The sequence below is a fragment of the Dasypus novemcinctus genome, chromosome 16 (assembly GCF_030445035.2).
Source record: "Dasypus novemcinctus isolate mDasNov1 chromosome 16, mDasNov1.1.hap2, whole genome shotgun sequence".
Classification (NCBI taxonomy): Eukaryota; Metazoa; Chordata; class Mammalia; order Cingulata; family Dasypodidae; genus Dasypus; species Dasypus novemcinctus.
This window is the reverse complement of record NC_080688.1, coordinates 64,043,178-64,068,833: the sequence shown is the minus strand read 5'-3', so window position 1 is coordinate 64,068,833 and position 25,656 is coordinate 64,043,178. Positions and strand designations below refer to the sequence as shown.

Genomic DNA, 25,656 nt, shown 5'->3' with positions numbered 1-25,656 from the left:
GGGGCGGGAGGACGGGCGGCGAGGAGAGTGTTTTCAGTTCCGCCTCACGTCGACCATTCCCCTCTTCCCCTCCCAGCCCCCTCCATCCCCTTCGGAAGAGGAAGGAACAAAAGGTCCCGGACCCCCCGAGTCTGACGGGTCGGGACCTAGACCCTCCGTCCAGGTAAAGCCTCCGTGCACGGTGGGCCTTTGGGGCTAGGCTTGGGTCGGTGAGATTCGCGTGTCACATGGCCATGGTGGGTTGGGGGTTGGGGTGTGGCGAGGCTGGGGTGGTGGGAGCGCCCGGCTCGGGTGTGCGGGGACCGAGGAGGCCAGGGACAAGCAGGGAGGGAAGGGGCCGAATGTCACAGCTCCGCGCCCCGGAGTTGCCCGGCCCAGCCTGTCTCGGGAGCGGGGGCCGATTGTGTCTTTTCTCCTCCACTGGTAACTTAACACACTTCATGGTTTGTGGTTCTGATTTTTAAAGCCGAGGGACAAAGCTCTTAATTTCAGAAGTTGTTGTGGAGCTGTGTTAGAAGCGCGTGTGATACTTTGCTTCCACTTTTTTTTGGGTCCTGTAACCTTTGTTAACCATAATAGTCTCGGGTTCTGAATTGTGCGTACTCATAAGAACACGCACACGGCTGATACTCTCTTGAGATCGTTCTTTACTCACTCGTGAAAGTTGCTCTGTGAGTGAGGGCTATTCGTTTTTATCACATGCCTTTAAAAAGCATGCTCATTGATTTCACATCTTTAAAATTGGGTTTTCAAAATCGCAGCCTTAATTCTTATATTTTCTACTGGGGGATACTGCCCTTGGATATACTTCTGTCTTTTATGTGGTGATGGTTTCCTTTTGATCCCAAACAAAAGAAAAACAATACCTAGGTTGGTTTTGTTATTCCTTCCTCTTGACTCTTTAAAATCCAAATGCTACAGCTTTGTCTATTAAAAAGAATCGCTAGGTAAAATGAATTATCCATCAAAATTACTTCTTGTTTGCTGTAGTTGGGAGGATTCTAGCTTGGTGTTTTAACGTTTAGAACTACACATGTAAAGTAATTGTAAGTAAATAAATGATCATGCAAACTTGGGAGTAATTTCATCTTTTCAAAACTGGTCTCTGAAAATGGAATTAGTTTCCAGAATTCTAAATGATTATTTACTTTTCATTTTTCATCTCTTCTGATCTCATATGAATTGATCATGTATCACTGATAGTATGGATGTTTATTTTGTGCCTAAGAAGACAATAAGTTGCTATTTTTAAGCTGAAAGTATATTAAAAAAAATTCCTTCTTACATAGAAGATTAAATCAAAGAGTAAAATGAAGTTTGAACAGTTTTAATATATGAATACGTGGAGCAAATATAACACAGAGACTAGAGGAATAAACAAAAATGGATTTTGTGAATGTGTCATAGTTTAAGGGTTTTTGTCTTAAAAAATCTTACAGGATATTTAAAGAATTTCTTCCACCAAAAGGTTATTTAGCAAAGTGTTTATATTGAAATCAGAAAGTAACACTGATTTTATTTTTAGAGTTCCTTAATTTTCACTATAAAATTAGCTGTGTAGTTTGTAGAAAATAAAAATAGTTTAGGTCTTTGGGCATTTCTAAGGTGAGGACCCACTTATACTCTATTTTTTAATCTGAATGAGAGGAAGTTCATTATATTTTATCTGAATTAAAACACACTTTAAGATTTACTTTAAAATATTTATATAAAGTAAAATTCACTTTTTGTGTGTGGTTTTGGGAGTTTATACAAATGTATAGTGCAGTAAACCACCCCCACAAACAAAATAAAGAACAATTTATCACTCCTAAAAATTTCCTCATGCTACTCCTTTATAAATCAACTTCATCCCCTTTCAATCATTACTCTATTTTCTAGTCCTATAATATTTCCTTTTCCACATGTCCTGTCAGTGGAACCATAGATTGCATGACCTTTTGAGTCCAGTTTTATTTGCTTACACATTTGAGAGTCATCATGTTGCATATATCTGTTTATTCCTTTTTATTGCTGAGTAGTATTTTGTACTTTATTCATGAGTTGAAGTGTATAGCATTTATAGTCTTTTTTTTTTTTTTAAGATTTATTTATTTCTCCCCCCTCCCTCTATTGTCTGCTCTCTGTGTCCATTTGTTGTGTTCTTCTGTGTCTGCTTGTGTTCTTATTAGGTGGCTCTGGGAACGGATCCTGGGACCTTCTGGAGTGGAAGAGAGGGATCATTCTCTTGCGTCACCTCAGCCCCCTGCTGAATCTCCTATTATTTCTCCTCTTTGTATCTTTTTGTTGTGTCATCTTGCTATGCCAACTCTCCACATGGGCCAGCACTCCTGACCAGGGCAGCACTTCTGTGCAGGGCAGCACTCCTGCATGGGGCGGTACTCTGCATGGGCCAGCTGGCCACATGCACCAGCTTGCCACATGCACCAGGAGGCCCTAGGTATCAAACCCTGGACTTCCATATTGTAGACAGGAGCCCAGTTGCTTGAGCTGCATCTGCTTCCCCCATTTATATTCTTAATGTTAAAAATATACTGGGTGTAACTGAGTTTAAACAAGTTCGTTGGCTAATTTTGATTAATGTCATTGAAAATATTCTTGTCTGGCTTGTTTTAATTAAGTAATTGCTCTGGGAAAGAACTTGACTTTTTTTATATTTTGTAGCAACACCTTAGTCTTGCAAGGAACTGTGCAGAGTAATTTCCTATTGTTTGTGACTCTCTCAGGCTTGGTATGTGTTTTGACTCTTAAATTGGAATATTCGGGATAATTTTGTATATTTCAACCACTCACTACAACAGAAGTTCTCCTTAATAGGAACAAAGGTTTTTTCTACTTCAAAATGGCAAGAGGTGCCTTTTCAGTTTTCTTGTTGTAAATATTAGAAATAAGTTGCTGTAATCTCATAATTCTTCATTGTGAGAAAGTATGAGTTGAAAACACTCAATTTAGTTGCAATAACTGTTGATCAAAGACTTACTGAGGTTTTACATTTTGCAATTTTTTTTCAGTTTTGGCCTTTAGGTCTAAAAGCTTTCCTTAGTCTTATTTGGTTTTGATTCTGTTGATGTTTTACTTCAGGACTCCAAAAGCCATGATTTTCACACAGGTGTTTTTGTAATGCATGTAAAAGCTTTGTTTAGTGCAAAGTCTAGCAGATGGAGGTTTATTCATATTCTTGGGACAGGAGTCATTTTTTAGAGGGTGGAGAGAGGCATGTCTTTTTGGTTCCTTTTTTTTTGATGGGAGTAGAGAATCTATTTTATTCCTTTATTTTCTGTAAGAAGGAAGATGTTTTCCACTAAGTATTACAAGGGTATGTAAAAAAAAGTAATAAATTCAGTTCAGGCGAGGTTATACATTTTATTCACCAAATAGGATTTTCTGTGTCAGGCTCTGAACTAGGCACTAAAGCATTTAACAGTGAGCAGGTAGGTCCCCTGTTCCTTAATGGAATTAGAAAAGTGGAAATTTCTTTTGCTCACTGTCCTCTTCTCCCTTCCTCCCCCAATGTTTAGAGCAGGGGTTCTTAATCTTTTTTGTTCCACAGACCCCTTTGCCAGTCAGGTGAAATCATGGACCCCTTACTAAGTCCACACTATACTGTGTATTATTTAGTAAGTATATCACCCACACCGACATGTCCCCACAAGAATAATGTTTTTTTTTTTTTAATTTCAATTCAAGCTTACGGACTCCTTTTTAAGAACTCCTGGTTTAGAGGAAGAAAATTATATTACACTATGAGGGAACATATAATAAATTCATTACTGAACCAGTCCTGAAGTATGCTTGCATTGCTTTCTGTCAGAGATGGAGGACAGCACAGCTCTAGGGAAGCTGTGAAGTGTTAAGTCAACAGTGTCACTGGAAACAGTCAGGGTATTTTTTGGAGTACCCTCACCATTTTTGTACAGTCTACAAATCAAAGGTAAGGCCAGGGAAGCGGACGTGGCCCAGTGGATAGGGTGTCTACCTATCACATGGGAGGTCTGCGGTTCAGACCCCGGGCTTCCTTGGCCCGTGTGGAGCTGGCCCAAGTGCAGTGCTGATGTGCGCAAGGAGTGCCCTGCCATGCAGGGGTGTCCCCCATGTAGGGGAGCCCCGTGCGCAAGGAGTGCGCCCCGTAAGGAGAGCCGCCCAGCGTGAAAGAAAGTGCAGCCTGCCCAAGAATGGCACCGCACACACGGAGAGCTGCCACAACAAGATGACACACCAAAAAGAAACACAGATTCCCGGTACCACTGATAAGGATAGAAGCGGTCACAAAAGAATACACAGTGATTGGACACAGAGAGCAGACAACTGGAGAGGGGGGGAATAAATAAAAAATAAAAACAAAGGCCAGCCTTTCAGTCTCAGATTTGTTGTTAAATAGATGGACATATGTAAAGCTAAGCTTAATTTTTAGGTCTTCGTTTCATATTCCATTGCACTTTAATTATGGAACCTGGTATGGTAAAGAAAGCAAACTTAAAATAGGTTCCAGTGAAAGGATCATGAACAGTGTGAAATCAGCTAAACTGAGAATAAGGATTAGACAGCTATCATGCAGTAGAAAGGCCATGGAAAGAGTGATGGAAAGAGTCAAAGAGACCTAGGTTAATATTTGGCTTCTTAATTATTAGGCTGGGCAATTACTTAATTCTTGAGCCTTGGTTTTCTGACTGAAAATGGAGATAATACTTCTTCAGGTTATTGTAATGATTGAATAATCACAAAGTAACTAGAACACTGCCTGTACATAACGGGCCTTTGCGAATGATCTCTTGTTGTATTCTAGTTGTTTGTGCTCTTTCTGAGCTAAGTGACTTGTATACACTCTTTTCCTTGACCTATAATGAAATGTATTTGACAACTAGAAACTAAGCAATTTGACTAAGCCTGGAGTAGTCAAATCGTCCAAGTTCCATACCTTAAAGCTTCAGTCACAGGAGACTCTCCTTGTAAGACCCCTAATCAAAGCCTGTTGACATTTATTTAAAATGTTTCTAACAAGTTTAGTTACCTGTCTTCCAGGCCCACAGTAGATTAGAAAAAGTAGATTGTGGTTGTGTGGGAGGTTATGGGGGTGGTGGTGGTGGTGGTGGTGGTGGTGGTGGTGGGGTAGAGTGGTGCATGGCTGGGTGGGTAGGAGAATAGGGAACTGTTAGTTTACTGTCTGTTGGAAAAAAAAGGAATAATAGCCTGGTGAGGATATAAGTACAAGGCACAAAAACAAATATTCAAAGCCTAACTAGCATGTTGGAGCCATTCAGTGCAGGACCAGACCTGAAAGCATGGTAACGAATGTTCATCAATTAGGTTAAATCATATTGGGAAAATCTTTTTTAGAGTACAGTAATATACGTAATATACTTTATATCATTATTCAGGACGAGGAATAAATGTTACTAAAGGGGTAAATCTCTCAGCTGTATCGAATGACTTAGTTCATGAAAGATCCAGAGTACCTACATGACCAAGAAGTTCATTTGTTTTTCCTTTCAGACAGCCATAATTGCAGACAGAAAAATATTTTATTCTAGTCCAGTAGTAAAGAAAAGCAAACTCTTAATAAATGAGGGGTAGCACCCCACGCCATACCTTTTCTTCAAAGTAAGGCAGTCATTTTGTCAATCTGCTAGAGTATCATGTGAAACTTTTCCCTCAGGCTTTCAGATAAAGTGTGTTAGAGATTTCCAGGACTCAGCAAGTGTGGACAGTGGGCCAGTTTCTCTGTTGCCGCCTCTATGTGATTTCTCCCCACCATTAGCCTTGATAATTTTTTTTTGTTTCCTCTGTCTTCTGACTACTTTCTAAACCAGCATCTCCATCAAGTGTTTACTGGTAACCTGATAATATGTAGGCTTGGCTATTAAATAGAAAGTAATTTTTTAAAAGCAGTAATACAAAGGTAATCTAACTTTTGTCATATAAGAACTCACAGAGGTTTATTACTAGTCACTGATTAAATTTGACCATGTCACTAGACATGGTATAACTCACATATTCAGTTAGAGCATATTTCAAGCTGATTCTAGAGTTACATTTCAAAGGGAGCTCTCAGCTTCAATTCCAGGAGTTTCTTATAGGGATAATATAAATTTTGCCAAGGTAGATAGATTCAGAGACTGCGGCTAATTTGGCCAGATAGCCAGCAATGCTAGGATAATTCTGTGACTTACACCTTGCCTCACATTCAAGATCAGGGGCGGTTTTCCTTTTAGCTTGATGGGTTGGTTCCTCTTATTTCAAATTGAGCCTTGCTAATAGGACAGATGTGAATTTACTATGATTTTGTCACTAATTCTTCCAGATAGCTCTGTACTTTTTCAAAGTCTGGGAATTTGTTGGCCTCAGGGCTGTAGAACAGTGCAAGGTAAGTGTGCAGTTGCCGTCTGCTCAATACACATGTCCAGTTTGCTTCTGAAAACCTGCATGTCCTTGAATAATCTACAGTGCCTTACCTCCCTCCTGGGGAAGGGAGGTAGGATAGTTTCAGATTTAATGTATTCAATTACAAGTAAAGCAAGAATAATCTTATCTTGAATGTGTCACCAGAAGTCCAACAAGTTCATTATCTTGAGTCATTTAATTAACAAAAGAATCTTTATCTGTGGAAGTAGCATAGTAAATCTGTGATCTTCTAGCTTCCATGTGTTTAAAGTACATTTTCATATGCTGCTTCAACTACTTGCAGAAATTCTATAAAGAGTAATGTTTATTTAAGGTATTGCAAATACTAAGAAAATGCTCCATCTTAATCACATCCTTTATAAAGGGGACAGTAAATCTGACTTGCTTGCTAGGTTCACAGTGTAAATACATGATGAATGGTGCAGTGGAGCTGCGTCCACAAGCTTGCTTTCTTGACTTGAATGAACTTTTGGAGCCTTTTTAAAAAAAATATTTTTTGACTGCAGAGGCTCTCTATCTGTGATGGTAAATAAACATTTTCCATGTTTTGACCAGTCTTTCTGGGTACTTCATATAGTGGTAGCTGACCAATTAAATTTTTCTTTTTAAGTATCAGCAGGGTCCAGCTTTGTCCTGAGATTTGTGCATTGGACATTTCTGCTCCAAACCATAGTTTCCAAACTTAAAGCACACATGTACCTACTCACACAACAGCAATCAGGACGCTGTAAAAAAAATACTTTGCAGAATCTCAAAATATAAAACAGATAAAAGGAGTAAAGAGCTCTTGGTGGGGAAGGAGGAGAGGGGAGTGATGGGCAGTTGCTGAAGCTCTGCCTGCTTAGTTTTCCTCTATTTCTTAGCCCCAAGACGACTTCGAACCGCCAGAGGAGCAGTAGGTCTTAGAGAAAAATGTTTGCTGTAGTCTTGCACGGTCCTGTACGGTAACCAGCAGTCACTTGTGGCTATTTAGCATTTGAAAAGTGGCTAGTGTGACTGAGGAACTAAATGTTCCTTAACTTTAATCTGAATTTAAATAGTCACGTGTGAATAGTGGCTGCTAAATTGGACAGCACGAGCATAGGGCATTTCCATCATTGTAGAAAGTGCTAATGGACAGTGCTATTGTAGGCTTTAATTGAACTTTTAAAACTTGAGGACCATACACACATATTGACTTGGGTATAAGTTAGTTTCCTGAGAATCAAACAGATTCTGGGGTTTGAAGGGCAGTTGGACTATTTAATATTCATGCTGATTTGAGTCTGGACTTGTGTGGTCTGCTGATAGGTACTATTTTATAAACTGGGGATGATAAACCAGTATGTAATTTGTTATGTTTATAAGCTGCTTATAGTGCTGTGGATTCCACACAACTCATTAACTGTGGAAAGGAATATAACTCTTAAGTAGTAAAGAACAGGTATTGTCTTTACACAGCAATCCCTATGTAATGTTGACTTTGATGAACTAATGACTGACTTTTAGGGTTAAATTCAAACCCTAGGATTAGGTTTGACAGTCCGTAAAATTGAACGCATAAAGGTTTTCTATTTGTTTTGTTTGATAGGCACATTTACCCATCGTTCTTCATAGGGCCAATTTAGGTTTCATTTGGCAGTGTCTTTCCTTACTAGCTTACAACTTCTGGGGAAAAAGCAAAGTGAGAATTGAGAAATCTGTTTTTAAAAATTTTGTTTTTATGTACTTTTTTTTATTGCTTCCTATTGTCCTGGTTATTACTGATTTCTTTAACTAAACGAGTTGTAAAAATCCAGATTTTTTCCCTACACTCGGTGTGAAACATGTTTGAGCATGGATTGCCAAAAATCTAAAAGTGATTTTATCGTATTTCCTGTGGTACCTAAGGTGTTCTATATGAGGTAACACCATCATATTTATGTACTTTGTTATGTTAAGATATCGAACTTTAATTTTCTTTTGAAATAAAAATTTATATATTAAAGGAGTATTTTGTATTTCTCTACAGTTTGATGATATTGGAATTTCTCTTTCCTCCATTCATTTTAATCACTCTTTGTTCTCTACCAGTTGTGACGTGTTTTCTTTTTTTTGACCACTTTTTCTTGTTCCCTTTCCCACTACCCATTGAGAAGATACCAGTAAATTCCTATTAAGTTTAGTAGTCTTTTCTAAACTATCATACTATTTTCTTCAGTTTTTGCCATTATTGGCTATTTTCTCTTTATCTAAATTTCTTAAAATTATACAGACAGACATGCTGGAACAGATATATTATGCCCTTTTCCTGCTGCACACTCATGAAAATGTTGGATAAAATATAAGACAAGTTTTCTCTTTATGTATATGATTGAGCTTGAAAAAGTGAGAGAGAAAAGGAAGTCTGTAGGTACTAAAAACTTAACAGAATGATCAAAAGTTAGTGTTAAGGAAAAGCTGGCTTTGGGGATTGTACTATAATAAGGATCTGTAGCTGGGGTCTGGGTTGTAATGCCATTCAGGGAAAGGAGATAAAACTCTGGGGACTGTATGCTAACAAACAAGCATAAAATGGTTCCATTGTCATTGAAATATATGGCCTCTGGGAGAAACAAGCCTCATCCTCTATAGAGGACCTAGAAAAATCATTGGTCTTTGGATGGACTTAAATATCACATGATATTTACTTCCTCTCCTTTCCTTATGGTATCTACATCCAAGTCCAAGAATACCTTACCCTCTGCAGAGAATAAACATTTAGTTTTGTGAAGAAAGCAGGGAGCAGTTACCCATGACATAAAATGGGACAGCATATCTAAGGATCTCATTGCTTCTCAGATAGCTCTCACCCATTTCTGTTTTATCTCCTCTCCACCTTCTGACTCTTCACTTCTTCCTGTCAAAAAATCAACTGGTGTTTTTTGTTCCTTAACCTTCTGAGGATTCTGTTTTCTCCATACCTCTTCTCCTTATCCTTGTGAGAGTTTTTTTTTTTGCTTTTAAATTCCTTTATTGTTATTTTTAATCCCCACAACCCTGAAGGTTGTTCCCACTCAGCTATCTGCTCATTGTTTGCTTGCCTTTTCCAAGAGACCCGGGAAACTAAACTTGGGACCTCCCACTTGGGAGGCAGATGCCCAAAGGCCTGAGCCACATCTTTTCCCACAGGCTGTGGCTTCTGCTGGCCTGTGATTTCTGCTTGTTTAGGCATCTGCTCACCGCATTGGGTGTGGCATTTAGCTCGTTGTGGTGTCTGCTTGTTGTTTTTAGGAGGGACTGGGACCTCCTTTATGATAGGTGGGTACCCAGCTGGTTGAACCACATCTGCTTCCCTGTTGTGGTTTTTGATCGGGCTCCTGTTTTCATCTGCAACCCACTGAGTAGTTGACTTAAAGTGTAAAGTTTTCCTTAAAAAAATTTTAAGGGTAAATCTACCTCTCCCCACTTTCCAAGAGTTGGAATGTATAAATCCAGGTCAAGTAAGGTGATGGGGACGGGAGTAGAGAAAACTTGATAATTCCAATAGAGAACAGGAAAGGAGGAAAAAACAAAGAAAATGTTACCAGAATTGGAAAAGACAGTTGGGAGAAGTGGATTTGGCCCAACGGATAGGGCATCCGCCTACCACATGGGACATCCAAGATTCAAACCCGGGGCCTCCTGACCCTTATGATAAGCTGGCCCACATGTGGTGCTGATGTGCGCAAGAAGTGCCGTGCCATGCAGGGGTGTCCCCCGTGTAGGGGAGCCCCATGCTCAAGGAGTGTGCCCCGTAAGGAGAGCTGCCCAGTGCGAAAAAAGTGCAGCCTGCCCAGGAATGTGCTGCACACACAGAGAGCTGACACAGCAAGATGACATAATAAAACAAAATACAGATTCCAGGGGCCGCTGACAAGAATGCAAGCGGACACAGAAGAACACAAAGCTTGTGAACACAGAGAGCCAACAACTGGGAGTGGGGTGGGGTGGGGAAGGTGGGTGAGAAAAATAAAAAAAAATCTTCATAAGAAAAAAAAAAGACTGTTGGTAGAAAATAAGCTTAAGTATTTCCATAAACCCAATACATAATTTCAGGTTAAATTTGCTGATTAAAAGAGAAAAAAATAAAACAAAATCCAGTTGAATGTATGATGATACAATTTCAAAGGAAGGAAATGGAAAAAAATATACCAAGCATAATCTGTAAGGTAAAAATTGGCAGAATTATAAGGATAAATCAACACATTTCTAGTCATGCTGGGAGATTTTAACAGACACTTCTTGGTAATTTAAAAAACTGGTAGAAAAAATCATAAAATTATAAAAGTTTGGTAGAATACAATTAATAAGCACCCAGCAATTGATTACAGAAGATACATTCTTTTCAGACATCTATGGACTTGAAAAAGAACACTTAGAAACAAAAATAGCATCGTAAATCAGTAGAGAAAGAATTGAATGTTTGCTGCCGGTATCCTGGTTATCTGTGTTGGGGGAGGTAGTTAGCCTACCTTATGACATTGACAAAAATAAATTCCAAGTATAAAAACGTTAGATAAGTTTTAGAAAAAGATTATGGAAGGATTTTTTAAGATATAAATACATATGTGATGTAAGATTTAAAATATTTATTAATTTGAGTACATTGAAGTGAAATGCTTAAGTCTACCCTATCATATCCCATTTTAACCACTCTCAGATATACAATGCAGTGGTGTTAATTACATGTACAATGTTGTGCTACCATAACCTCCAGCCATTACCAACACTCTTTCATCACCCCGAACAGGAACTCTGTATCTACTAGCATTAACTTCTAGTTCCCAAGCTCCAGTATCTACTTTCTCTGGCTCTATTAATTTGTATATTCTAATTATTTCAGATACGTACATTATTATAATATTTGTCCATTTGTGTCTGACTTATTTCCTGGACATGATGTCTTCAAGGTTCATCCATGTTGTTACAGAACTTCATTATTTTTTAAGGCTGAATAATATTCCATTGTCTGTATACATTATATTTTGTTTATCCATTCATCGGTTGATGGACACTTGGGTTGCTTCCACCTTTTGGCTACTGAATAATCCCTACTGTGAACATTGTTGTACATATATCTGTCTGCGTCCCTACTTTCAGTTCTTTTAGGTATATACCTAGAAGTAGGATTGTGGGGTCATATGGTTATGCTATACATAACTTCTGAGGCACTATCAATCTGTTTTCCATAGTGGTTCTACCATTTCACATTCCCGCCAAAAATGCACAAGTGGTCTTATTTTTCTGCATCTTTGTCAGTACTTGTTATATCCACTTTTAAATGTAGCCATTCTAGTGAGTATAAAATGCTGTCTCATTGTAGATTTTATTTGTATTTCTCTAAAAACCAATAATTTGAGCATCTTTTCCTGTGCTTATTGTCCATTTACATATCTTTTTGGGATAATTGACAATTCAAGACCTTGGCCCATTTCACATTAGTTTGTCTTTTTGTTGTTAAGTTGTAGGAGTTCTCTATATACGCTGGATATTAAACCTTTACTATATGTGTAGTTTCAAAATACATTCTCCCATTCTGTAGGTTGTTTTTTTACTTTAAGTCCTCTGATGCACAAAAGTTTTTAATTTTCATAAGAGTCAGTTCTTTTTTCTTTTGCTGTCTTTGGTATAAATCTAAGAATGTATTGCCTAATAAAAGGTCTTGTAGAGGGAAGCGGACTTAGCCCAGTGGTTAGGGCGTCTGTCTACCACATGGGAGGTCTGGGTTCAAACCCGGGCCTCCTTGACCTGTGTGGAGCTGGCCCATGTGCAGTGCTGACGCGTGTGAGGAGTGCTGTGCCACGCAGGCATGTCCCCCACGTAGGGGAGACCCACGCGCAAGGAGTGTGCCTTGTAAGGAGAGCCGCCCAGCGTGAAAGAAAGTGCAGCCTGCCTGGGAGTGGCGCCACACACACGGAGAGCTGACACAAGATGACGCAGCAAAAAGAAACACAGATTCCCGTGTCGTTGATAACAACAGAAGCAGACAAAGAAGAAGACGCAGCAAATAGACACAGAGAACAGACAACTGGGATGTGGGGGTGAGAGGATAGAAATAAATCAAAAAAAAAAAAAAAGGTCTTGTAGATACTTTCCCCCTATGTTGTCTTCTGGGATTTCTGGCTTTGGTTCTTATATATAGGTCTTTGATCCATTTTGAGTTAATTTTTGTGTACAGTGTGAGGTAGGGGTCTACTTCATTCTTTTGCATGTGGATATCAACTTTTCCTAGCTCCATTTTTTGACAAGATTATTTTTATCCTTGATTAGACCTGACAACCTCTTCAAAAATCAATTGACCATAGATGTGAGGGTTCATTTATGAACTCCGAATCTGTTTAATTGGACTATATGTCTGCCCTGTGCCAGTACCACATTATATTGATTGCTGTAGCTTTGTAATAAGTTTTGAAATTGACAAGTGTGAATCCTCCAAGTTTATTCTTTTTCAAGATGGTTTTGGCTATTGGGCCTCTTGTCCTAATATACAAATTTGATGATTGACTTCCATTTCTGTGAAAAAAGCTGTTGGGATTTTGTTTGGGGTTGTGTTAAATCTGTAAATCATTTTGGGTAGTATTGACATTGTAACTATTTTAGTCTTCTAATTCCTGAACATGGAATGTGTTTCCATTTAAGTCTTTGATTTCTTTAAGCAATGTTTTGTAGTTTTCTGTGTTCAAGTCCTTTATATCATTGGTTCATTTTATTTGTGCATATTTTATTCTTTTAGTTGCTGGTATAAATGAACTCCTTTCTTGATTTCCTTTTTGGATTGCTCATTGCTGGTTTGTAGAAATACCACTGATTTATATATGTTGATTGTGTAATCAACTACTTTGCTGAATTTGTTTATTAGCTCTAGTAGATTTCTTGTAGCTTTTTCAGGTTTTCTCTGTATAGGATCATGCCATCTGTGAGTAGAAGTTTTCTTCTTCCTTTCTAATTTGGATGCCTTTTATTTAATTTTCTTGCTTAATCACTCTGGCTACGTTTTCTGGTACATTGTTGAATAGCTGTGGTGACAGTGGTCATCCTTATCTTGTTCCTGATCTTTGGGGGAAAGCCTTTTTTGTTTTCACTATTACGTTTTTCATATATGCCTTTTATCATCTTGCGGAAGTTTCTTCCTCTTCCTAGCTTTGTGAGTGTTTTTATCAAGAACCATGATGGATTTTGTCGAATGCTTTCCTGCATCAATTGAGATGGTCATGTGTTTTGTTTTCTTTATTCTATTAATGTTTATTACATTAATTGATTTTCTTAACGTTGAACCACTCTTGCATTCCTGGGATAAATCCCACTTGGTCATGGTGTAAAATTCTTTTACTGTGCTGTTGGATTTGGTTTACTAGTTTTTTGTTTTTTTTTTTTTTTTAGGATATTTACATCTATATCCATAAGGGATATTGGTCTGTAATTTTTTTTTTCTAGTGATATTGTTCTCTGTCTTTGGTATGAGGGTAATTCCTGTTTTATAGAATGAGTTAGGAAGAGTTTTCTCCTCTTCGGTATTTTTGTCAGTGTTTATGCAAGATTGATGTTCATTCTTAGAATACTTGGTAGGGGAAGTGGGTGTGGCTCAACTGATAGAGCATACCTACCATATAGGAGATCCAGGGTTCAAACCCAGGGCCTCCTGACCCATGTGGTGAGCTGGCCCATGTGCAGTGCTGCTGCACGCAAGGAGTGCCATGCCACGCAGGGGCACTCCCGGTGGAGCCCCCATGCGCAATAAGTGTGCCCCACAAGGAGGGCTGCCTTGTGTGAAAAAAGCGCAGCCTGCTAAAGAGTGGCGCCACACACATGGAGAGCTGATGGAGCAAGATGATGCAATAAAAAGAGATACAGATTCCCAGTGCCGTTGAGAATGCAAGCAGACACAGAAGAACACATAACGAATGGACACGAGAGCAGACAATGGGGGAGTGGGGGAGAGAAATAAAAATAAATCTTAAAAAAAAAGAAAGAATACTTGGTAAAATTCTCCAGTGATTTTTGATTACTGATTTGGTTCGTTATGGTCTTTTATTTCTTCTTGGTTCAGTTTAGATAAATTATATATTTGTAGAAATTTACCCATTTCATCTAGGGGATCTCAGTTGTTGGTGTACAGGTGTTAAAATATCCTCTTAAAATCCTTTCTAGTCCTATAAGGTTGGTGATAATGCACCCCTCTTTTCATTTCTGATTTTAGTTATTTGCATCCTCTCTTTTTTTTTTCTTTGTTAGTCTAGCTGATGTATTGCCAATTTTACTGATTTTTCAAAGAACCAACTTTTGGTTTCATTGATTTTAGTTTTCTGTTATCTGTTTCGTTTTTTTCCCACTCAAATCTTTATCTCCTTCCTTTATTCAATTTGAGTTTAGTTTGCTTTTCTTTTTCTAATTCCTCCAGGTGTAAGGTTAGGTTATGGATTTGTAGCCATTCTTCCTAATTAACATAAGAATTTGCAATGTAACTGTCCCCCAGAACTGTCTTTGCTGCATCCCATAAGTTTTAGTATGTTAACCTTTTCAATCATCTACCTGTAGATATTTCCTAATTTTCTTTGTGATGTCGTCTTTGACACATTGGCTAAAAGTGTATTTTTTAATTTTCCTTTTTTTGTGAAATTAGTCATTTTCTATTATTGATTTCTAGCTTCATTCTGTTGCTGTTTGGGAAGACAGTAAATATGATTTCCATCTTTTAAAGTTTATTGAAACTTGTTTTGTGACCCAACATACAGTCTATCCCAGGATGGAGGCCCCTTGGCAGACTTGTTACCCCAGGCTCATGTGCATGTGTGGATGTGTTGGGGGCAGCTCCCTTGTCTTCCGGGGTACCTCTCCGTCTTCTCCCAGTCTGAGGGCTTGGGGTGGCATCAACCTGAGTGATGATTAGCTCTTGGCAGAGGATGCTTCTACAGCCAGAAGACAGTCTTTAGCCGAGTTCCAGGGATCCTGACGGGCAGCCATCTCTGGGTGGAAAGGTCTCTGAGGGGATCTGGCCAGGCGCTGATGGCATCTTCTGTGGAGTGAAACTGAGTCTGCTAATGGCTTTTGAGGCTCCAGGTCAAGCTGTGCTTTCCTATGGACTTTCCCATTCTATAAGCTAAATAAGTTTATTGAGACTTGTTTTGTGACCTAACATTTAGTCTATCTTAGAATGATCTTGAGAAAAATATGTACTCTGCTACTGTTCAGTGCAGTGTTCTTTTTTTTTTTTTTAAAAGATTTATTTATTTGTTTATCCCACCCCCTTGTTGATTGCGCTTGCTGTCTGCTTGAGTGTCTGTTCATAGTCGTCTTCTTTTAGGATGCACTGGGAACTGAACCTGAGACCTCCCATGTGGGAGGGAGGTATTCAATCACTTGAATCACATCTGCTCCCTGCTTTTTTGTGTCTCTTCTGTGTCTCCTTGGTTGTGACATCTCATTATGACAGTTCATTGCATCTTCTCATGTCTGCTCACTGCATCATCTCATTGCATCGTCTCGTGGTGCCAGCCCTTCATGTCAGCTTGTCTTCTTTAGGAGGCACCAGAACTGAACCTGGGACCCGCCCCCCCCCATGTGGAAGGCAGGTGCCCAATTGCTTGAAACTCATCAGCTCCCCTGAAGTGTTCTTTATATTTCTGTTAGATCTAGATTGTGTATAATAATTCTCAACTCTTCTATTTCCTTATTGATCTTCTGTCTAGATTTTCTATCCTTTATTTAAAATTGAGTATTGAAGTCTTTTACTGATATAGATTTGTCAGTATTTGCTTCACAAATTTTGGGGGCTTTGGTCTTGGTATGTATATATTTATAATTGCTATATCTTGGTGGTAAATCGACCCTTTTATCAATATATGATGTCCCTCATTGTCCCTTGTAACAGTTTTTAAATTAGAGACTACTTTGTCTGACGTTAATATAGCCCTGCAAACTCTCTTTTGGTTACTATTTGCATGGAATATTATTTTCCATTGTTTTACTTGCAGCTTACTTGTCTCTTTATTTTATTTTATTTTTTAGGAGGTACCGGGGATTGAACCCTGGACCTCGTACATGTGAAGTGCGTGCTCAACCACTGAGCTACACCTGCTGCACAAGGTGAGTAACAGTATGTAGTTCAGCCCTGTTTTTTGAAAAAAGTCCATTCTGCCAATCTCTCTGCATTTTGGGTAGAGTAATTAATCTATAGGTAATGCATGTTTTCTATAATTTTGCTGTTTGTTTTTCCTAAGTCTTACCTTTTTGGCACCTGAGCTCTTACATTATTGCCTGCTTTTGTATTTAGTTGATGTTTTGTAGTGAATCATTTAGAATCTTTCTATTTTCTCCTGTAAATATTTCTCAGATATTTTCTTTGTGATTATCATGGGACTTAAATGTAACATCCTAAATATATAGGAGACTCTATTGTTTGATTTGATACCAGTTTAACTTCAGTAACCTACACAACCTATGTTCCTGTATCTCTCTGTCCCACATCTTTATGTTGTTCTCCTCATAAATTATTTCTTTATGCAGTGTGTCCAAAACTACAGCTTTATCATAACTTTTTTTTTTAAAGATTTGTTTTATTTATTCCCTCCTACTCCTCCCCCATTGTCTGCTCTCTGTCCATTCGCTTTGTGTTCTTCTGTGTCCGCTTGCATTACCCGGCGGCACTGGGAAACTGCATCTCCTTTTGTTGCGTCATCTTGCTGCAACAGCTCTCCATGATTGCGGTGCCACTCCTGGGCCGGCTGTGCTTTTTTCACGCAAGGCAACTCTCCGTATGGGGTGCACTCCTTGTGCTGGGGCACCCCTAACCAGGGGCATCCCTGCGTGACATGGCACTACTTATGTGTGGCAGCACTGCACATGGCCCAGCTTACCATATGGGTCAGGAGGCCCTGAGGATTGAACCCTGGACCCTCCATATGGTAGACGGATGCTCTATCAGTTGAGCCACATCTTCTTCCCTATCATAACTTTTTAATACATTGGCATTTTAGTTCTTGTACTAGTAAAAAGTGACATAACAAACTAAAAATCCAGTAGTACTGTCATTTAAAATTACTTGTGTAATTATACATTATAAATTACCTTTACTGGAGATCTTTATTTTTTTATGTAGTTTTGATCTATTGTCTGTGTTCTTTCCTTTTAATATGAAGAATTACCTTTAGCTTTGCTTGTATGGCAGGTCTAGTGGTGACAAACATCCTCAGCTTGTGTTTATCCAGGAATATTTATGCTATTCCTCACTTTTGAATGAGAGTTTTGCCGGATATAGACTTCTTAGTTTGCAATTATTTTCTTTCAGCACTTTTGAATAGGTTATCTCACCATGTTCTTGCCACTCTTTAGTTTCTCATGAGAAATTAGCGTAGTCTTATTAAGTCTGTCTTATACATAGACTATTGTTTCTCTTTATATTAAGAGATTTATTGTAGGAATTTACTGAAGAGACTGTGGGGGTTGGCAAGTCTAAAATCTGTAGGGCAGGCCACAAGTTGGGAACTCCAATGAAAATTTCAATGGATTCCCCAGGAGAGGCTGTCTGGCTGGAGTAGAGGTAGCAATTCTCCTTCCTGACTGTAGAAATCTTCCTTTAAGGCCTTAAACTTGATTGGATGAGACTTCCCTCATTGTGAAAGCAGTTTCCTTAGTTGCTTGTAGATGCAATCAGCCCTAAGTGCAGTCAGTTGGCTAAGGATTTAAATAATGAAACACTTAGAGTAAAAACCAAACCAGTGCTTGCTTGACCAAACATCTCAACACCATAACCTAACCAAGTTGACACAAGCACGTAGCATTACACAGTTTGACATTAATGTGTGTGGGTGTGGATCTCTTTGAGTTTATCTGTTCTAGGTTTGTTGAGCTTCTTGGATGTGTATATCCAGGTCTTGTTAAATTTAGGACATTTTTAGCCATTATTCTTTTGAGTATTCTTTCTGCCTCTTCTCTTTTTTTTCCTTCTGGGACTTCCATAGTGCATACATTGGTGCCCTTAGTGGTATTCCACGGGTCTCTTGGACTCTGTTCTCTTTTCTTAGTTCTTTCTTTCTTCCTCTCCAGACTGAATAAATTTCATTGTTGTCATCTAGTTCGCTGATCATTCTGTCAGTTCAATCTGTTTTTGAACTCAGTTATTGTGATCTTCACCTCCATTATTTCTATTGGGTTCCGTTTTGTAATTCCTATCTCTTCATTGGCTTGCTCATGTTGTTCTTTAACCATTTCGCTGATATCCTTTAGTTCTTTTTCTGTGTTTTCCTTTAGCTCTTTGAACAAATCCAGATCTTTTTTTTAAAGCCTTTGTCTGATATTATATCCACAGGCTGGTATTCTTTGTTGATGCTTTCTCATATTTTTATCACCCTCTTTTGGATGGGCCATTGTTTCATGTTTCTTTGTAGGCCTTGTACTCTTTTGTTGCCCACTGGACATTTTAATATATTAATATATTAACTCTGGAGTATAGTCCTTGAGGTGTATCTTACCTTAACTTTGTATCTACCAGGTGATATGACAGATTTCCTTGAAAGCAGGGAACCAATAAAACTTTGTCTTTGCGGATTAGCTCTCTGTTGTTGGTACTCACTTTCAGAGCTTAGCCCCCCTAACAGTGAACCTGAATAATAACCTGAGGCACAAGTATATGAGACCCATATAGAGAAAACATACAACTTATTGATATTAAGTCCAAGATAAATGGAAAATTCCATTTTCATGAATAGGTATATTTAATATCTTAAATATGTTAGTTTTTTCTGAGAGAATATAAATTTATTGCATTTCCAATTAAAGTCCTTTAGGTTGTAGTGAAATTTGACAATTTATATTTAAAATAATCGACAATACTGGTATAAATGTGAAGAATAAGAAGTGGAGGATTCATTCTGTGAGGTATTAAAACTTTTTAGAAAGCAGTAGTAATTAAAATTCTGTGATATTGGTGTGGGGGTGAACTTACTTGTCATTGAACAGAGTAGCCTTCAATTAGACCTTCATTTAAAGGGATTTGATATATTATAGGAGTGGCATTATGAATTATTAAGGAAAAGATAATCTGTTTAATAAATGATGCTGATAATAATAGGCTATTCTTATGGAGAATGGTTAGATTTGTCTCACCCATACATAAAAACAAATTTCTGGTATATAAGAAACCTAAATGTGAAAAGCAAAATTTAAGTGTGTGAGTATCTAGGAAACAATATTATGATAAAATCAGGGTACTTCTCTGTCTCTCAGGTTTTTCACTTGTAAATAATAAGACCTACCCCACTTGATTCTTGTGAGGGTTAATGAATTGATACTTAATGAATTCTTGGAAAAATGCTTTGTGCCACATAGTAAACAATCATTGTTTCGTACTTTATCTGGGGCTAGAAGTGGATATTTTAAAAAAGGAATGAAATTGTCATAGAAGATTAGAGGTTAAAATATAAATCTCTGTATTCCAAAAGACAACATAAAGTGAAAGAATATACTAACAATTTGGGATACTTTGTATTATATATTCAGTGGTAGGGTTTTATTAAACTGTACCTTAAACTGTCCTTTTTCTAGACAACCATAGTTGAAGACTGCAAAGAATGTCAACTTTAATTTAATAAAACATGCTGACAATGCGATTTGTTTTCTTTTCAGAGTGCTATTTGTATTAACCACTATATTATGCAGTTATTCTTAACTTGAAGCCTTTATTTGCTAGTTTAAGATGATCAGACCTCTTATTCAACTAAAACTTTCCAATGAGTAATTTTACAGTCACAATTTTACTAAGTTATCACTTGATAAGCTTTCTTATTCAGCTGTAAGATAACATCTTCCTGTTTTGAAATCTGTATTATGTAAGTATCACTTATTGCTAGAATTAAGAACAGAATTTGTATTTGAACTTAATTTTCAGTTCTTATAGATATTGAAGAAAAATTCTAGCATCAGCTTAGAGCGTGCTACTTCAACATTGAAGAAATCTATATATTCTGTAAATGACTCATTCACATCATTTTAATAATTTGATCATAAATCTAGTTTTATCACTTCCCTTTTGTCTTCAATTTGGAGCATTTGCCATCTTTTTTTTTTTTTGTAAACCTACATTTAGTGTATTTACATTTCAGAAATTTTTGGCTAAATATGATACCTTAGCTATTTAAAATAAATGCTCAGTTATTTGAAATGGATTATCAGTATTCTTGGAACATATTATTTTACTACATAACTTAAAAGTTCTCCAGAGATGACTGGCCAGTGTCAGCCAGCCACGGTTACTAAGACATGAAAAGTTAAGGTGCTAACTTCGTGATCATGTAGTTCCATAGTGCTTTAAAGCCGTTGTAAGACATGTGGACACTAAAATCATGGGTTGTGGGGTCATTCAGATGACCCTGAATAGGCTTGAACTCTTTTTGTGTTCATATCAGTGAAAGAAAAATTTAAAAGGTCTTAAAACTATTAGATCCCAAGAATAAATTTCAGTTCATAAATCTAACAAAAGTATACCAGGGATTCTGTTAATTCAGATTCTTTGTAACATTGGATATTCTTCATATTTGCTATTTACATGAACTTTTAAATTTTATTAATATGTTTAGGCTAGATTCTGATGAATGGAAGTAATTGAGCCTAACGTTGTGGGCACCTTTAGATAGATTCTTATTATATTTTGCTTTGTCTTTCAGTTTTTCATAAAGGGCAGGATCACTCATGTTAATTCAGAAAGAGGATGTGTTCTATGAATAAAATTGGTCTGGAGCTGAAATAGGACCTGGAAAGTCCTTGGACACCAAGCCTAGGACCTGCCTGCTCTATTTTCTTTAGGGCTTACAGTTGCCTTTGCCTCATTCAGGCACATATTCTAATTTGTGTATTGAATAACCTCTCCTGAGCTTCTGTGTATTTTATACTGCCTCCTAGCCAGGTGGTGAACATAGTTACTTTCCTAGCAACATGTGTTAAACTGATCCTGCAACCTTGGCCTTCAGGTGTACTCCTTTTACTATGTTCTATATAGTGATATACCATTATATGTTGCTCAGTTACGGTAGTTAGCAGCATCAGTTCCTTTAACTTTGAATTTTCTTTTTCCCTAAACTATCCATATCCACTTGGTAAAAATAAGACATGTTAATTGTCCCTGAAATAACGGAATTAATAGCTTCCCTATCATTACCATTACCCTACTCTAAGAACTAACTTCTGTCTTCAGAGTCCTTTTTAATCTGGACTGGCCTTACTCTACCCTCATCTCATACCACATTGCTTCCTTGTATTACATATTCTAATGATTCCTAAATTACTTGTAGCTTCTAAATAATGTTTCTGGTCTCCAGACAACATGCTGAATATCCTGCCTGTTAACTCTCTTCAGACCTTCTTCATACTTATGCTATGATGCCCTTTTGTGATATCTCTCCCTTTGTATTTATATATATAGCTGGCTCCATTAATACATACTTTGTGACATATTAGAGTATTCTAATATGGTGACCAAAGGTAGTCCCTCCCCTGCCCCTGTTGTTTGCACTCGCTGTCTGCTCTCTGTCCACTTTTTGTCCATCTTCCTTTTCGTAGGACGCACCAGGAACTGAACCCGGTGGGAGGGAAGCACCCAATCACTTGAGCCACCTCCACTTCCTGCTTGCTGTGTCTCTCATTGTGTTTCCTTGCTGTGTCTCTTTGGTGTCATCTTACTGCATTATCTTACTCTGTTAGCTTGCTGTGCCAGCTTGCTGTCTTGCCTTCTTTAGGAGGCACTGGGAGCCGAACCCAGGACCTCCCATGTGGTAGGCAGGCACCCAACTGCTTGAACCACATCCGCTTCCCCAGGTATACTTTTTTTTTTAATATCTCTCCCCTTCCCCTCTCCCCCACCCCAATTGTCCGTTCTCTGTGTCCATTTGCTGCGGGTTCTTTTTGTCTGCTTCTGTTATTATCAGCAGCATGGGAATCTGTGTCTCTTTGTTGTTGCGTCATCTTGCTGCGTCAGCTCTCTGTGTGTGTGGCACCATTCCTGGGCAGGCTGAACTTCTTTCACACTGGGCGGCTCTCCTTACAGGGCACACTCCTTTCACATGGGGCTCCCTTACGCAGGGGACACCCCTGCGTGGCACGGCACTCCTTGCGCGCATCAGCACTTGTGCATGGGCCCCCAGGTATACTTTTTGCTGCCTGGTAGTTCCAAGCTTCTAGTTGGTGGATCATTACATGTGTTTGCTTTATTTTGTCAAGTTGTACCTTTATATACTATAGTACTTATTTATATGTATTATATGTACAGTTTAATGGTGCTAATGTCAGGGTCTCATTTTTGTTTCTTTGACTTATATTTTTCTAAGGAAAACTTCGCTTTCTCCTGTTTCTACTGTATTGCTAAATAAAGTCTCATAATCCTACTTGTTGTCTCCTCAAATTTTTAGTTTTTAACCACAGCTGGACTCTTAAAAAGATACCAAGGCACTGTTGTCATGAGGAGTTCCATGAGAGGCCCCTAAAATAGGATTTCCATGGCCAAATACGTTTATGAAATTTGATAAACTTTATTACCTCTTCTGGGAGACCCTTGGGAAATCTCCTAAATTACGCTTGAGGATTCATTAATTATTTTTGCCTGTTGCAGGGAACGAATATTATTATTAGTTAAGCTATGACCATATTTTCTAACAAACTGTGCCACGGACTATTTATCTTCATTGGAAGACCATTTTTAAGAATTGTCTTTTGAAAATTAGAAAGCGTGTAGTTCTGTTACAGCAGCCTTGCCATCAGTGTCCCAAAAGTTTGTGATACGATGTCATTTGGGTCCTCAATTTTAGTCCTCAGAAACATTAAAAAATAATGTTTCCCATACCCCTTTGGCCCTGCTCCCCACTCCTGTGGTGTTTAGGAGATGGTGATTCTCTAGGGGAGAGGCCTTAAGAGTAGGGGAAAGTTGAAAGCCCTTGAGGAAGTGGTAAATACACACTTAGGATTTCCAGCCCACCCAGCTTCTTCTCCCTCAAGACATTTGCCAAATTCTGAAGCTTAGAATAAGAAACCAAAGAGGTAAACTAGAAATCTTCTAAGAGCACTCCTGAAATTCTTACAGTATCTAGCTACTGAGACGATAAAGATGTGCCAGGCTTTCAGTGAAACTGCAGGGCCTCATCCTAGGAACAGAACCAAACCTGGGGCCTTCTTGTTCATAACAAGAACTTAGCAGTGTTCTGGGTTTCTAGCATTATAGAGTAAGTAGTAAAAGTATATGTATGCGATTGTAATGAGTGAAGGATAGTGAGGAAATACCTAGAGTAACCCAAAAGAAAGAATGTTTAATAAGTGAATACAGAGGAACATTGAATAATAGAATGCATTTGATGCAAACATAGGCAAGAAAGGAGAAAAAAATTATCATAAAATAGGTGGGCAAACTATCAGTAATTACATTAAATGAAAATGGATGTTCTAAGTAAACTACTAAAATTGATATCAGACTAGAATAAGAAGCATCCTCCTCCTCGTCATCCCCTGTTTACTTCTTATAAGAGACATTCTTTAAATATAAGGATCTGGAAATGCTGAAAAAATGTTGGAAAAAGATTTATCATGGACACAGTAACCAAAAGAAGTTTTAGCTATACTAATCAGGCAAAGTAAACTTTAATACCAGAAACACTTAGTAGAAAAAGAGAGGTATATTTTGTAGTTTAAGGGCATCAAACCACCAGGAAGTTAATCAAATTCTAAATCTTTACCCAGTAACATAGCTTAAATGTAAATAAGCTAAAAATTGACAGATCTAAAAGAGGAAATAGACAAATACATAATCATGGTGGGAGACGTGAATACTTTGATCTGTCATACATAAAACATGGAAACCATTAATTGATGGAATTCACTTTCTTTTCCCTTGCATTTGAAAGTTTTATCAGAATTGACCATACCCTGGGCCATAAATATAGCCTCAACAAATTTCATTGAATTTTGACTACAATGGAATTAAATAGAAATCATTAACAAAAGGTACTTAGAAAATCCCCAACTGCCTGGAAATGATACACTAAAAATAATCGGTGGTAAAAGAACAAATCTCAAAGGAAATTAGAAATATTTTTAATTGATTGAAAATGAAGACAAATTATAATAAACTGGAATGCTATTAGCATAATTCTAGTATGAAACTTTTAGCTGAAAAGAAAAAGCTTTGTTAAGCTAGAAAAAGGATAGCAAATCAAAACTAAAGAATGTGGGAAAAAGGAAATAATAGCAGAAATTAGTGAAATAGAATGTATACAGTAGAGAAAACTAACAAAGCTAAAAGTTGGTTCTGTGAAAAAATTAATGTCATTGATAAATGCCCAACAAGACTGATCAAAAGAGGGAGGGAGAGGGAAGTAGAGAGAACACAAGTTACAAACCTCAGGAATGAAAAAGGTGCTATAATCATTAAGTAGAAAGTAAGAATTTATGAATAATTTTATACCAGTAATATAGTATGGGGAGAGTAAGGCAGGAATTTTGAGTGGCCAGATCTGGGCTATTATGGTAAGTTACAATCTTTATGTGGCTTTTTAGCACTTGAAATATGGCTAATTCTAATTGAGGTGTCTTCTAAATGTAAAATACCCACCTGATTTTGAAGACTTAGTACACAAAATAAAAAATATTTCATTTTTTTATTGATTTCATATTGAAATGATAATGTAGGTATATTGGGTTAAATAAAATATATCATCATTAAAACGTCACCTATTTTGTTTTACTGGTTTTTATGTGACCACTAGAAAATTTAAATTTTATTTGTGGCTCACATTACATTTTTATAGCGGCTGATGTATTAGCTCTAAGATAGTCACTATCATTATCCATTTTACAGCTGTGAAACTTGGGTGCACAGAGGTGCCTGCCTTTCAGCTAGTAAATTGCATCCCTGGGATTGAACCTGGCAGTTTGGCTTGAGACTTTGTTCTCTTAGGCGTTCCACTGTTTATGTGTTCTTTGAATAAGGCTAAGTCATTTTCCTGTTATTTCTTATACACAATGAAGGATAATTAATAGTGGAGTGACATTGATTTATGTTTAGAACACTGTTTAAATCAAAGAAGGGAAAGGTAGCGGGTGGAGGTTGGGAGACTAAACTATTTGTCAGTAGTTCAGCTAAGAAAGAAATTGGAGCTAATTGCTTCATTCTAATCTTGTTTATTGGATTTATTTATCATGCACAGATAGCTCTGATTGTATAAGGAACTTAAGATTGAAAAGTTCTTTTTTGGTCTCTAAAATAGCTCCAAGTTGTGTGGTGCACTATATTGTCATGATTTTAGT

General features: G+C 37.7%; 1 protein-coding gene across 9 annotated transcripts in view; it reads left to right on the top strand.

The window, feature by feature from the left end:
* The window catches only part of SMAD2 (SMAD family member 2), a 91,193-nt gene that overhangs the window by 597 nt on the left and 64,940 nt on the right, over nt 1–25,656 (top strand). For 4 of the 9 annotated variants that reach the window (XM_058277636.2, XM_058277639.2, XM_058277637.2 and 1 more), the window contains exons 2-3: nt 77–163; nt 16,384–16,461. The gene's annotated coding sequence lies outside the window, so the exon portion shown is untranslated. Of the gene's footprint in view, nt 1–48; nt 164–16,383; nt 16,462–25,656 lie in introns of those variants that run through there. The other 5 variants (XM_058277641.2, XM_004466201.5, XM_058277642.2 and 2 more) reach the window with 2 other exon arrangements.